We start from the raw sequence: 12,500 nt of genomic DNA on the forward strand, positions 1-12,500 counted from the left end.
CTGGGATTTGGTACCCCCCTTCACGACCCTCTTCAAACAATGATGTTTGTAAGTTTGTATTGCACATCTGCGACATCGGACAGTAAGCTTTTCATTAGTACTGTAAAATCATTAAGCGTATAAGACAGAATCAACAAAAAGGCTTGATTTAGATCTGATTCGTCTTTTCCAGCCACTTCCTCAGTTGCATGAAAATTCTACAGTTACAAAACGGTTCCTCGATTGGTTGGTGATGTTTTAAAGTCTTAAAGTATGGAATGCTCTTGATGAGAATATGCAAACGTTCTCGTATTAAAAGAAAAATTGAACCTTTTTTTTTTATTCTGAGAACTTATTTAGTTTAATTAAGTTCTTTTTTTTGTTGTTTTTCACTTTTTGCGATATCGACTGTTTTGCAACTACTTAACAGTCAGGTTGCCTGTTGTCTGAAAATGTCTTGTTTTTGTGTTGTGCCCACCCATATTCAATTTACTTAGACAGTGTATCGTATACTTGTACTTATTAACCATACGGCTATATTCCGACAGAAGTCAGGAGTTCTTTATTTATTCAGAGGTGTTTATTGTAAAATTGCTCTTTCATGTATGCCTCTGGGGTTTATAAATAACGAACGAAGGGACATTGCCATTAGAGGACTGTCTTTACTGAAGCTAAACGAATTAATTCTACCTATAGGCCAGTTGCTTGCATCCGATTAAATCTACGTCTCACATTCAAAACTAAGCAAAGACGATAAAATCGTAAGCCGATTTAAAAACTCAACGAAGCGAGAAAAACTTGTTTGGTGTTCTAATATCGTGCTTTTATGTCGTCAGACTTCCAACTCTCAATCACAAAGTGAAAACAAGCCATCATCTAAAAATCTCTCTAGTGTGCAAAATATAAATCGACCAACTATAATATCAAATTTATTCTAAGGCACACATCCACATTTTACCACGTGGTTTCATCTTTTCCTCTGTGAGCATCATTTTTAAATATTATACCGTAACTAAAAAGGAAATGTGACATATTAATTTTCAGTCTCTTGTAAAGAGCCTTTTTAGACCTATATATTTGTATTTCAGCAGCATCCCCCTTCTCGGGGGATATAAATCACTGAAGGAGATCATTGCAACTACCGCAATTTCAAGAACAGTGCCAAGTTATTCAAAGTCATATTAAATTAATCCTAAATCACTGGAAAATTCAATTTGAAGTTTATTCACTAAAGGCCTTGGTCCTCTACCATTATGAAATAATCCTTTCCTCAATATCAAAGGCCAGTTAAATAATTGGACGACTGGGTTGCTTGCGAAAACAACAGATCTCCTCGAATTACCACTAAGTTATATAACGTGTCTATGTTCCAGTTCCACACAAGTTCTAATCGCGAAAAAGCCCCGTGAAATGGAATTAGTTCTTCTTTTATATTCCAGTTTCACATCTCTCGTCGATTTCTCAGGAAGTTTCCTTCATGGCCATTGCTTGTATCTCTAATATACAGGACTTGTGCGACATCAACTCTTCCTCTCTATATCTATGCTCGCACTGTCACTATTCCCGGATACCCATGGTAAAGCTTGCTGTTGTGATTTGTGAAAATACATTAGGAAGTAACCCAAAAACTCCCATAAAGGTCTTGTATCAAGGTTCATTTAGCTTTTAAAATTGTCATTCATGATTCAAATCCTTCTCTATTGGCCACACAGGAAAGGAAAAGCTGTTATCAACCTTATTTTGACGCTGGAATCGTCTTCTTCTAAGACTTCATACACGACCTTAATGCTGTGTAATTCCTTAATTTCATATCCGCTGCTTTCATCTCTTCCATTTTTAAAGGTGCAGAACACACCAATGCATCCATTGAAGCTATGGATAGCTTCCATTCGCCCTCGTCTGTTAATACACTTCATTCCACATCTTATAGTTTCTTCTACCAAGGTAAGGACCTCATTAAATTCAATAGGCTGCAAGAAAGATTGCGATCCTTGCTTTCGCAAGAAATTCGACAGTGTATACCTACTGGCAGAATTAACGTGTGCGCTTTCTTTAACAAGTGACGAGACATCTTCGGCTGTCCCTTGAATCATATGCCGAGCCCGCATTTGGTGTTTCCGAAAGTCATCCAAGTTAACAAAACGTACTTCTTTCTTAAAAACCGACTCCATCCGGAGGTTGTTGCCTAAGGACTATTGTATGAGATTATTTCGCTAATTTCGCTGTTGCAATACCAAGGGATTGAACACGTTCGTTTCGCTTTACCGAATCTCGTTCCCAATTCCAACTCGAGGCTCGGTGTTACACAATCCAAATTAGGCACCAGACCACACACGACCCAGCAGTTGCCATTATGTCGTGAGCTATGAGTTTTACCCGAGCGACGTCATTCTCTGTTATATCCCGTTTACGAAATCTTTGTCGCAAAATCTGATTATTTTATTTCTTAAATCTAGGCGTCGCATTTTGAACTCCTTTTCTATATAATAGTCCTTTACTTCGGATCCATCAAGAACGAGAGATCTTCAGCGAATCTAGGAACGATAATATAACGGAATTATTTTGGTTTATCATGCAGCCTGATAACAATATGCCATACCTTCAAAACGGACCAAAACTCAAAATGCAGGTACGTGAAAGTTCGCGAAACACTTGCATAAAAAAGAATTATTCCTTGGCAACTGCAAGGACAAAATGAAATATATTATGCGAAAGAGCTCAAGTTTCATACCATGAAAAACAAAATTTAAGTCGACTAAGCTCTGGCATAATAATGTTGCAACTCAAACTTGATTCATGTGATCGAGCTAAAAAACTTTTGTTACCATTGCATGTTTAATTGGAATTCATTTCGAGTTACGATATTAATGATAACAACAAAATTGTCTGAGCAATTTACACGTATAAGGCGGAATTATAATTTTAAAAATTATAAAGAGTTTTTAAAACTTCGTAAGGGTACACACTGAATACTTACAAGTTGTTCCGTTCAAAACGGGAGACCGGAAATGAAATGTGAGCTAAAACCGCAAAAAGCTGAACAAATTTTTGCTACATGTGACTAAGCTACCCTGAGTTTTGTATCCAAGAAAGATTCATTCTTTGCATCCTTTAAACAAAATTTCCAATTTCCAAATTAGCTAGTAGAATGTTTATCGTCCAACAGCGTTTTCATAAATAAAATAGCTAAATAGATGGATGGATGCCCGGGATGGATGGATGGATAACTGGTTTATTGATAAAGTGCATGGCAGCCCGAAGGGTGAATCGTTTATTTATATGATTTCAAACTTATCAAAGTACCAAAATCAATCAAATCGTCCTAGAATACGAAATGCACAATTGAAAAATTGATAAGAATGAATACAGTCTTAAAACCTATAAAAACACTTTCAATGCTCAATCTTTTAATGAAAGAGTCTGTCTTACATGAGGGTATACTAAACATTTTTAACGATTTAATTAAGACGCTGGATATCAGGTTGAATAAAAAATAGTTTCAATCCATCGCCATTCTCTCTAGTCTTACTCACACAAAAAACGAATCCACGAATCTTGGTAAAGAAATATACAGTTTTACTGTTGGGTTTGTAAAAATGAATAAAATCTCGAGTGGGTTCGTGAAAATTCGCAATACATCTTAGACAAATGAGAGCCTACAAGACCCTTTTCATTCAGTGACGTACTGAGAAATACCCTCGTCTACACCCACAACTTTTGGACACACCTAATATAGAGGTCCTTACCAATAAAAAAAAATGACAACATTACTGTGTGGGGCAAAACGCACTAACGCAGGCGTTCTTGTCTGGAACATCACAAAAATCGAAGGCTATTTGCATGATCTCTTGTTAAAACTTGAAATTTTTCTAAAAGCACGCTCGAATTACTTCTTTAGCACATGACCTGTGTCAAAGAAAGCAAGCTATCAGGAAAAAATGACAAAAAACACGAAGGACTTGTCTTAAAAGCAAAATTTATCAGCCCTGCTGTGCCCTAGGACCATGGCTTGGACCCGGCCCTCCAAGAATGTATACAGCAAACTGAACAGCAAGAATTCACATAGTAATAATAATAATAATAATAATAATAATAACTCACCTTCAAACTGACTGATATGACTATTCCATCAGGGAGAAACATAGCACTGAAAGAAATAGAAAACAAAAGTAAGTACAAAGATTTTCACTGATACACGAACTCCAAAACGGACATTTTTGTCGCCACTACTTCGAGCAGCTTATTTGAAAAGACGAGTACAGTAAGAAAACTTTGTTGCTTCTGGCCAGACTGTGGTTTTAATTGTGAGAATGCTTCTGATGATCAGCTGTTTTGTATTGGGTTGGGTGCTTAATTAAGACATACTATTGTTCTTACAATGTATGATTGTGTCAGCAATAACTGCTGTCATCAACACATACATTGACAAAACAATTATTGTTATTGTGACCAACGGCACTAATTCTTTTTACTTGGCAGATTGTTTACTTTTCCTTTTCAACAATCACAAATAACCTTGGTCATTCTCTGTACAAAGCCAAACTGAGTTAGGCTTGTGAAGATGGGCATTCCTTGTTTGTTCATTCTTACGACCCTCTCTCTTCCATCAGGTTGAGTTAGGCTTGTGACGGTGTCCATTCATTGTTTGTTCATTCTTACGACCCTCTCTCTTCCATCGGGTTGAGTTAGGCTTGTGGAGATGGGCATTCCTTGTTTGTTCATTCTTACGACCCTCTCTCTTCCATCGGGTTGAGTTAGGCTTGTGACGATGTCCATTCTTTGTTTGTTCATTCTTACGACCCTCTCTCTTCCATCAGGTTGAGTTAGGCTTGTGACGATGGCCATTCTTTGTTTGTTCATTCTTACGACCCTCTCTCTTCCATCGGGTTGAGTTAGGCTTGTGACGATGTCCATTCTTTGTTTGTTCATTCTTACGACCCTCTCTCTTCCATCAGGTTGAGTTAGGCTTGTGACGATGGCCATTCTTTGTTAGTTCATTCTTACTAACCTCTCTCTTCAAAAGGGTTGAGTTATGCTTGTGACGGTGGGCATTCTTTGTTTGTTCATTCTTACGACCCTCTCTCTTCCATCAGGTTGAGTTAGGCTTGTGACGAGGGCCATTCTTTGTTTGTTCATTCTTATGACCCTCTCTCTTCCATCAGGTTGAGTTAGGCTTGTGACGATGTCCATTGTTTGTTTGTTCATTCTTACGACCCTCTCTCTTCCATCGGGTTGAGTTAGGCTTGTGATGATGGGCATTCTTTGTTTGTTCATTCTTACGACCCTCTCTCTTCTATCAGGTTGAGTTAGGCTTGTGACGATGGGCATTCTTTGTGTGTTTATTCTTACGACCCTCCCTCTTCCATCAGGTTGAGTTTGGCTTGTGACAATAGGCATTCTTTGTTTGTTTATTCTTACGACCCTTTCTCTTCCATCAGGTTGAGTTAGGCTAGCGACGATGGGCATTCATTGTTTTTTCATTCTTACGACCCCTTCTCTTTCATCAGGTTAAGTTAGGCTTGTGACGATGTCCATTCTTTGTTTGTTCATTCTTACGACCCTCTCTCTTCCATCAGGTTGAGTTAGGCTTGTGACGATGGCCATTCTTTGTTTGTTCATTCTTACGACCCTCTCTCTTCCATCAGGTTGAGTTAGGCTTGTGACGATGGGCATTCTTTGTTTGTTCATTCTTACGACCCTCTCTCTTCCATCAGGTTGAGTTAGGCTTGTGACGATGGCCATTCTTTCTTTGTTTATTCTTACGACTTTCTCTCTTTCATCAGGTTGAGTTAGGCTTGTGACGATGTCCATTGTTTGTTTGTTCATTCTTACGACCTTCTCTCTTCCATCAGGTTGAGTTTGGCTTGTGACTATTGGCATTCTTTGTTTGTTTATTTTTACGACCCTCCTTCTTCCATCAGGTTGAGTTAGGCTTGTGACGATGGGCATTCTTTGTTTGTTTATTCTTACGACCCTCTCTCTTCCATCAGGTTGAGTTAGGCTTGTGACCATTCTCATTCTTTGTTTGTTTATTCTTACGACCCTCTCTCTTCCATCAGGTTGAGTTAGGCTTGTGGCGATGGGCATTCGTTGTTTGTTCATTCTTACGACCCTCTCTCTTCCATCAGGTTGAGTTAAGGCATTCATGGTTTGCACTTTGATTCCTTTGTGGCCCTCTATTCAGTTGTCTATTAAGTTTCAATTCTCCTTTAATGTGAATGGCTGCACATCCGTGTCATTGGGAGGAAGATGCTCAACAGTTGTTCAGTCATGGTAACATTTTACATTGTATTAAAATAATTTATGGCACGGAGAAAGTCCATTCATTTTGACCGGTTTGACTGCTAGACCTTTATGGCCTGCAGAAATTTTATTGATCTTGTTATCCATCCAGCTCAAGATGTGACTGTCATATTTGTCGACTCACGGGAATTTTTTGTTTTATTTTTCAGTTGATCTGGAAAGATATATAGCTAAATAAAAATTATGAAACTTTTTGCTATTCTCATACATTGCTTCTAAATTCACCCTTTGTGTGGGTTCCCTGTGATAACAATGATTAGTGAGTCCGTAGCTAGATCTGAAAACTCAATCAGCATTACTGCTGGCTCTACCCAATTAATGTTGGTCTCTAATTTATTTCCTTTTTAATTATTTTTCAGGCTACCATGGAAATAGCAAGGAATTGGACATTAGCAATTGTGTAACTGAAGAGATCAATAAAAATGTAAAGTGAAGAGCTAGTTCAAGGTTCCAGTTGTTCTTCCTTATTGTAGAGAATACAGGTTTATCCTAGCAAGTATTTTATTGCTTTTGTGTACAATGTTGCTAGGTATTATGAATTCTGTGCTCTCTTTCCAGGGTGACAAAAGTCTCCTAAAATTCAAACTGCTCGAGACAGCAGTACATGTAGAGTATCATACTAACACAAGAACTACAGCTGTGTGTTTCACATTATCGTTCCATTATCATTATCAATAGAAGTATTGTTATATGTTATCATCATCATCATCATCATCATCATTATTATTATTCCTTTCATTTATATGTACCTCGGAAATGATGTGTTTTATGCAGGAAGGCGTAGCTGAACGTTGTCCAATAGAAACACCGTTGCCAAGCTGAGAGAGTACCAACTCTTGTAGTTGAGGATTCGATCAGTAGAAAAATTAAGCGATAAATACAAAATATCAGGCTCGAGCGTGCGAAGAATGGCTTTTTTTTTTAGGATGGCGTGCAGATGCTTGAGTTGCTTGGCTAACTGCGATGATCTTTCTAACTTTCATCTCATGCCGTCCATTCCGCTGTTCTAACGGCTCGGGCAGAGGGCTTCAACAACCGTTCGATTTTGTTGAACGATGTTCATTGTGGACCGCTGGGTTGGAAAGCGGTTTCAACACATCATCAACATTCGATTCAACAAAGCTTCACAAGAGGCCTAGTATTCAATTCTAGGCTCCAGGGTACGTGGGTATGTCATTGAGAGACCAATTGACAGAGGGTGGCAAACAGCTTCAACTGTATTCCACTTTCCCCATAAGGAAGAAATGTTGAATGGTTATTGAAGCGAAGTTTACATTCTTTTAAACTCATTCAACATGGATTCAACATGGCGGAAAGGGGTGGCAAACAGTTTCGACATCGCTGTTCAACAACACTGAACAGATGTTGAAGCAAATTTTAAAGCTGTTTGACCTGGCCTTAAAATCTAATACAGGATATGCATGGTTGATTTTGGTGCCAAATTTGTCGTTGGATGGAGGCCAATTATTTTAAAATAAGTGGAATAAAGTACTATGAAATATTAATGCAGATGTTACTACTAACAACAGTTTGTTATTAAGTAAGATTCTTGATTTATTTCATTATTTATTAATGTTTATCAGTGTTAATCCATTCTATAATTTAAAACTGTTAATTGTAAAACTCGACACTTTCATCGTGTACAAAAGGGAATAACTTGGACTCTTCAGGACCCAGGCCAAAAAAAAAAGTGTTATATCATCTTCAGCCACTTTGTCCAGGTTTTTCTTGCCTAAGAATTCGTTGCTCAAAGTGCAGGGTACGAACCCTATTTTGTGATTTGTCCCCCAGATAGCTTTCTTTCGAGTTTACTTCTTAACCACAGCAGTTGCATTCTATGGCTTTTAAAATTTGCGATCACTTACTCGTCACCATACTCCCCAATTGCCGTTTGAAATGTTTTCTTTTTTACCCCTCTGTCCCTTCTGGTTCTATGCCGTTCTATAACGTCTGGGTTTTCTATAGTCTCATTGATGAGTTCAACAATTATCCTCGTCGAATATGAAGGCAGGAAAACGCTTTGGCCATTCCTATGAAGTGGTTGCTGAAAGGATATGTTCTAGTGCCGGCTGAAATGGAGCTCCGTTGCCTGCCTCGGCCATCTTGTCAATCTCGTTCCGGATCCCAGAGCCCATGTGTCTGGCGCTGATCAAAACACACATGGGCTCTGGTAACGATAATAACACATCACACACGACACAGAGCACGTGAGAGTGATGAACCAAATGATGCAAGAGCGCAGAACACAGGCGCACAATTCAACAATGCGATTCTTCTACCAGCCCCAATTCCCTCCACTACACTTGTGCCGCTTTTTGAAGATCAAAGACTGCATAGGATGTTGTTGAACCCTCTATTTTTAATTTGAAAATGAAGATTACGAGAGAAATGAAGCCATCCACAGATCAGCAGTTGCCTCAATGTTATCTATGAGTTTTGCGAAAGCTTCGTCGTAAAATCTGATTATTTAATTTCTTTTCGTCAAGTCTTAAATCTAGGCGTCACATGTTGAACTAATAGTCCTTTACATCGGACCATCAAGAACGACATCTAGCAATTAATATAGTGGAATTATTTTAGTTTATCATGCAGCATATTAAACAATGTGTTGTTAACCCGCCGAAACTCAAGTTCGCTAAACATGCATAACATAGAATTGTTTTTTGGCAACTGCATGGAAAAATTATAATATATTTTGCGAAACAGTTTCATCTCATGAAAAACAAAATTTAAGTCGACTAAGCTGTGGCACAACAGTATTGCATCTATACATATATTTTAATATTCGTAGGCACAAACTTGATGATTAATTCATGTGAGCTAAAACAGAGGATACCTAAACTTCGAGCCAGGATTCGAGCTAGGATCCGAGCCAGGATTCCAGCCAGGATTCGAGCTAAGATGAGCTTTCTCCGCTATTTATTCTCGAATCTCTCGGTTAGGTTAGGTCTATTTAGGTTGGTTCTAGTCTAGTTAGGTCTAGTTAGGGTTAGGGTAGGTCTCGGTTAGGTTAAGTTAGGTCTCGGTTAGGTCTCGGTTAGGTCTCGAATCCTGGCTCGGATCCTAGCTCGAATCCTGGCTCGAATCCTGGCTCGGATCCTGGCTCGGATCCTGGCTCGGATCCTGGCTTTATTCTTAGTTTATCTCGCTAAAACACTTTCGTCACCAATGTATGTTTCAATTTTATGTTAAGCTAGGCATTCCGAGTTGCGATATTGGTGATAAACGATTAAAAGCGTCTGAATAATTTACAAGGCGAAGTCTAGAGCTATACTTTTGAAGTTGAAAAATATAAAAACTTTGAAAACTTTGCAAGGATAAGATGTTTCGATCAAAAAGGGTGACCGGAAAATCCAAAAACGGATCATGAATCTAAAGTATCTACACTCGAGGAGGATAGTTCGGATCACTGAATCTAAATCTGGATTTTTGAGATTCATCACTTTAGCGTTTTTTTGGGAAAGGATTCAAAAAAAGTATTTTTGACAAGCGGTTTTCCATGCAAAAATGATACACGACAGCTACCGTACATGACAGTTTTAGCCCAAATGTTTTTACCGTATGATCGAAGACATGAATACCGGTAGGTCAAAAATTGTTAGGTTTTCACACCCGAAATTACACTAAAAGTTTCTTGACAGCACTAATATTGTTAGCACCTTTCCTACAGCTAAAAAAGTAAACTGCAAAAATACCTTCTGTAAATCGATTTGTATCTTAGCAAGCATGTTATTTGTCATTTCTTTTATCGATCGCTAAGGTATTTTTTTCTGGTGGCATTTTCATCGAAGAATTTCTCCAAAACAAACTTAACCGCTAACTTTTGTGAGTTATGTAGGCCTGTCTGGGTTTGTTTGTTTGTTTGCGTTGTCATGAAACCCCTTTTCGGATTATGCGTGTTTTTTGACGCTGAAGAATCCATTGTTCCGAGAGAACAAATCCGTTTTTGGATTTTCCCAAAAAAAACGCACCCTTAAAGAGTCTTTAGCAGTGCTGACTGTTAGCGTTGCAAGAGTTATGAAAAATGGAAGGTGCTGTAACCCTTTTCCATTTGTCACCCCTTTCCACTTGAATCCCACAGTTACCTAATGACAACTACGACAGGAGTTCTTCTCAGGACTACACTCACCCGGACGATCGTACTTTACTTCATTATTACTTTCGAGCCTCCTGATGATGTATTCACCTTTATAACGCAGAAATTGGCGCAATCCACGTTTCTTCAAGTGGAAAAGTTGATACGAAGCAAGACCCTAACGACAGCAGAAATTGCAAAATAACGATTTAAATTATAGCGGAATATATTTTCTCCCAACTAGCCGTCAATATAATGTGGTATTGCCGTGACGGTGACGGTCTCAAAATCGCAATTTGTTTTTAGTATTATTTATTATGCTCAAGCTCTTTTGAGAAACAAACAGCGTTCTAAAACTCACCTAGATGTGGCTCTATTTTTCTTGTTCAGCTTTGGAAATAAAGTTTCAAAAATTTCTTGTTTGATTTTCCGTGATGGAACATCAGTAATCGTTTAATGAATCCCAGTGAATATGCATTTTTTAACCTACCACTACTCACCTCGATTTCAAAAGAATAATTGTTATTTACCATAGCCACTGGCCGAGTGACGTAGAAACAAATGCACCTGTCACTGTAAATATGTTTTATTAAACCAGCATTCTCTACGGCTCTGTGCGCAAGCAGTTGAAAAATCTTGGTAAGCTGTTAAACATCGACTTATGCCCAGTCTTTATTTCTCGAAAAGTTGGAGAAGATCTCAAACATAAAGAAATCAAGCCCGCGTTGATCAACGAACAATCAGTAGTTTACAAATTTGAATGTGGCTGGTGTGATGGGTCATACCTATGGGGTTAAGGTGCTACATATAAATTATAACTGGCAGAATGAGTTCTGTGACGTTGGTCCCTGTCCAAGATGAACTGAGGACGCTTTAATGAAACCATACCAGACCCGCTCAGTAAGTTCCACAAAGTTTGAATATCCTCAAAACTCAGTTAATTGTTTTCCAGAAATATTTTACTGTCGATTACTGCATGTCACCTGGCTATCAACTCAGGCACTGCATGGTAATCTCCCTTTAACTACAGAAAACCAGTACTGGCAGATAGCGATTAGCTTTTAAGCAGCAAAATTTCTTCAGTTAAAGAGTTTCCAGATGTGCTCATCAGTATAACCTGCTATCATTTTTGGACACAACACGAAGATATATAGGTGGTAAACCCCTTGCTTTGCTGTTTCAGGTTTACACAGGAAGGTATGTACCTCCAGCACAAAGAGCTGTCCTGACTGTAGAAAACTGTTTGTCAGAAATCATATTGGGGACATTTGTCGCAGTTCACCTAGATAACTGCGATAATTAAAGTGCCAGTAATTGGACAAGTGTTGGAAGTTGAAGAACAAAGCATCAAGATTCATTACTGGCAAGGCTGTTTGAAAGGAAAGTGGAGGCTTCAAAATGCTCCAAGAACCTGGAGTCCTTGGATAGACGAGCTTCCTAAAACGTGTATTATCCTTTGTTCATTTTCTCTGTCAGATAACAATGAACTCTTGCCGTCAAGTAGAAAATAGCTACAGCAGGAGTATTCGAGATTGAAAAATCCGAATTGAGATTAATTTATCTAACGACAGCTAGTGAGGGCTCAATTTGTTAGAAACTGATCGTGAATAATATCGTTTTAGACAAAGGGACTTTTCTCCTCTATTTAGCTACGGCGCCAGACAAAACGCAATAACCTAATTAAATTTTCGGGAATATTTTCATCGAGGGGATGACTTACTGTTGGAAAATTTCATCGCAGTTCAAGGGAGCGACTTGTTTGGCCTGGTATTAATTTGGCGCCTTAGCTTATTAAATTTTGTCATCACCGCTCCAATATAATTCATTTATCACTATCAATGTAATTGACTTGGCAAGATTGAAGTGCCTTGGTTTTGTATTTAGGTGCTGATGTGTGAATGAAAGTCTCTTGTGGTGACTGCAAAAAATGTCCCACTAAAGACGTCTCCGCTACCATTGTCGGTTTTTGTCAGTCTACATTTATATAGCCTAGGTTTTTTATTTATTATTATTTGAGGGTAATTGTTTTTTACGCAAATTAAACCACCCTCGAACACAAGGGTGATTTGAAAGCTATTTGCTCAGCATTGGTTTTAGAAATTTTCGAAACCACCTTTGAACAGGGTTCAACAAGAATTGCCAT

At 38.4% G+C, this 12,500-nt stretch overlaps 1 protein-coding gene and 1 long non-coding RNA gene across 3 annotated transcripts in view; both read right to left on the bottom strand.

Moving 5' to 3' along the window:
* Positions 1 to 12,500, bottom strand: part of LOC138014243 (uncharacterized) — a 185,949-nt gene that overhangs the window by 55,492 nt on the left and 117,957 nt on the right. The gene's annotated exons all lie outside the window — the stretch shown is intronic.
* LOC138014245 (uncharacterized) overlaps positions 1 to 12,500 on the bottom strand; it is a 56,194-nt gene that overhangs the window by 42,816 nt on the left and 878 nt on the right. The window contains exon 2 of the long non-coding RNA XR_011125277.1: positions 4,081 to 4,126. This is a non-coding gene — a long non-coding RNA (uncharacterized lncRNA). The remainder of the gene's footprint in view (positions 1 to 4,080; positions 4,127 to 12,500) is intronic.

The sequence above is a fragment of the Montipora capricornis genome, chromosome 8 (genome assembly GCF_036669925.1).
Source record: "Montipora capricornis isolate CH-2021 chromosome 8, ASM3666992v2, whole genome shotgun sequence".
NCBI lineage: Eukaryota > Metazoa > Cnidaria > Anthozoa > Scleractinia > Acroporidae > Montipora > Montipora capricornis.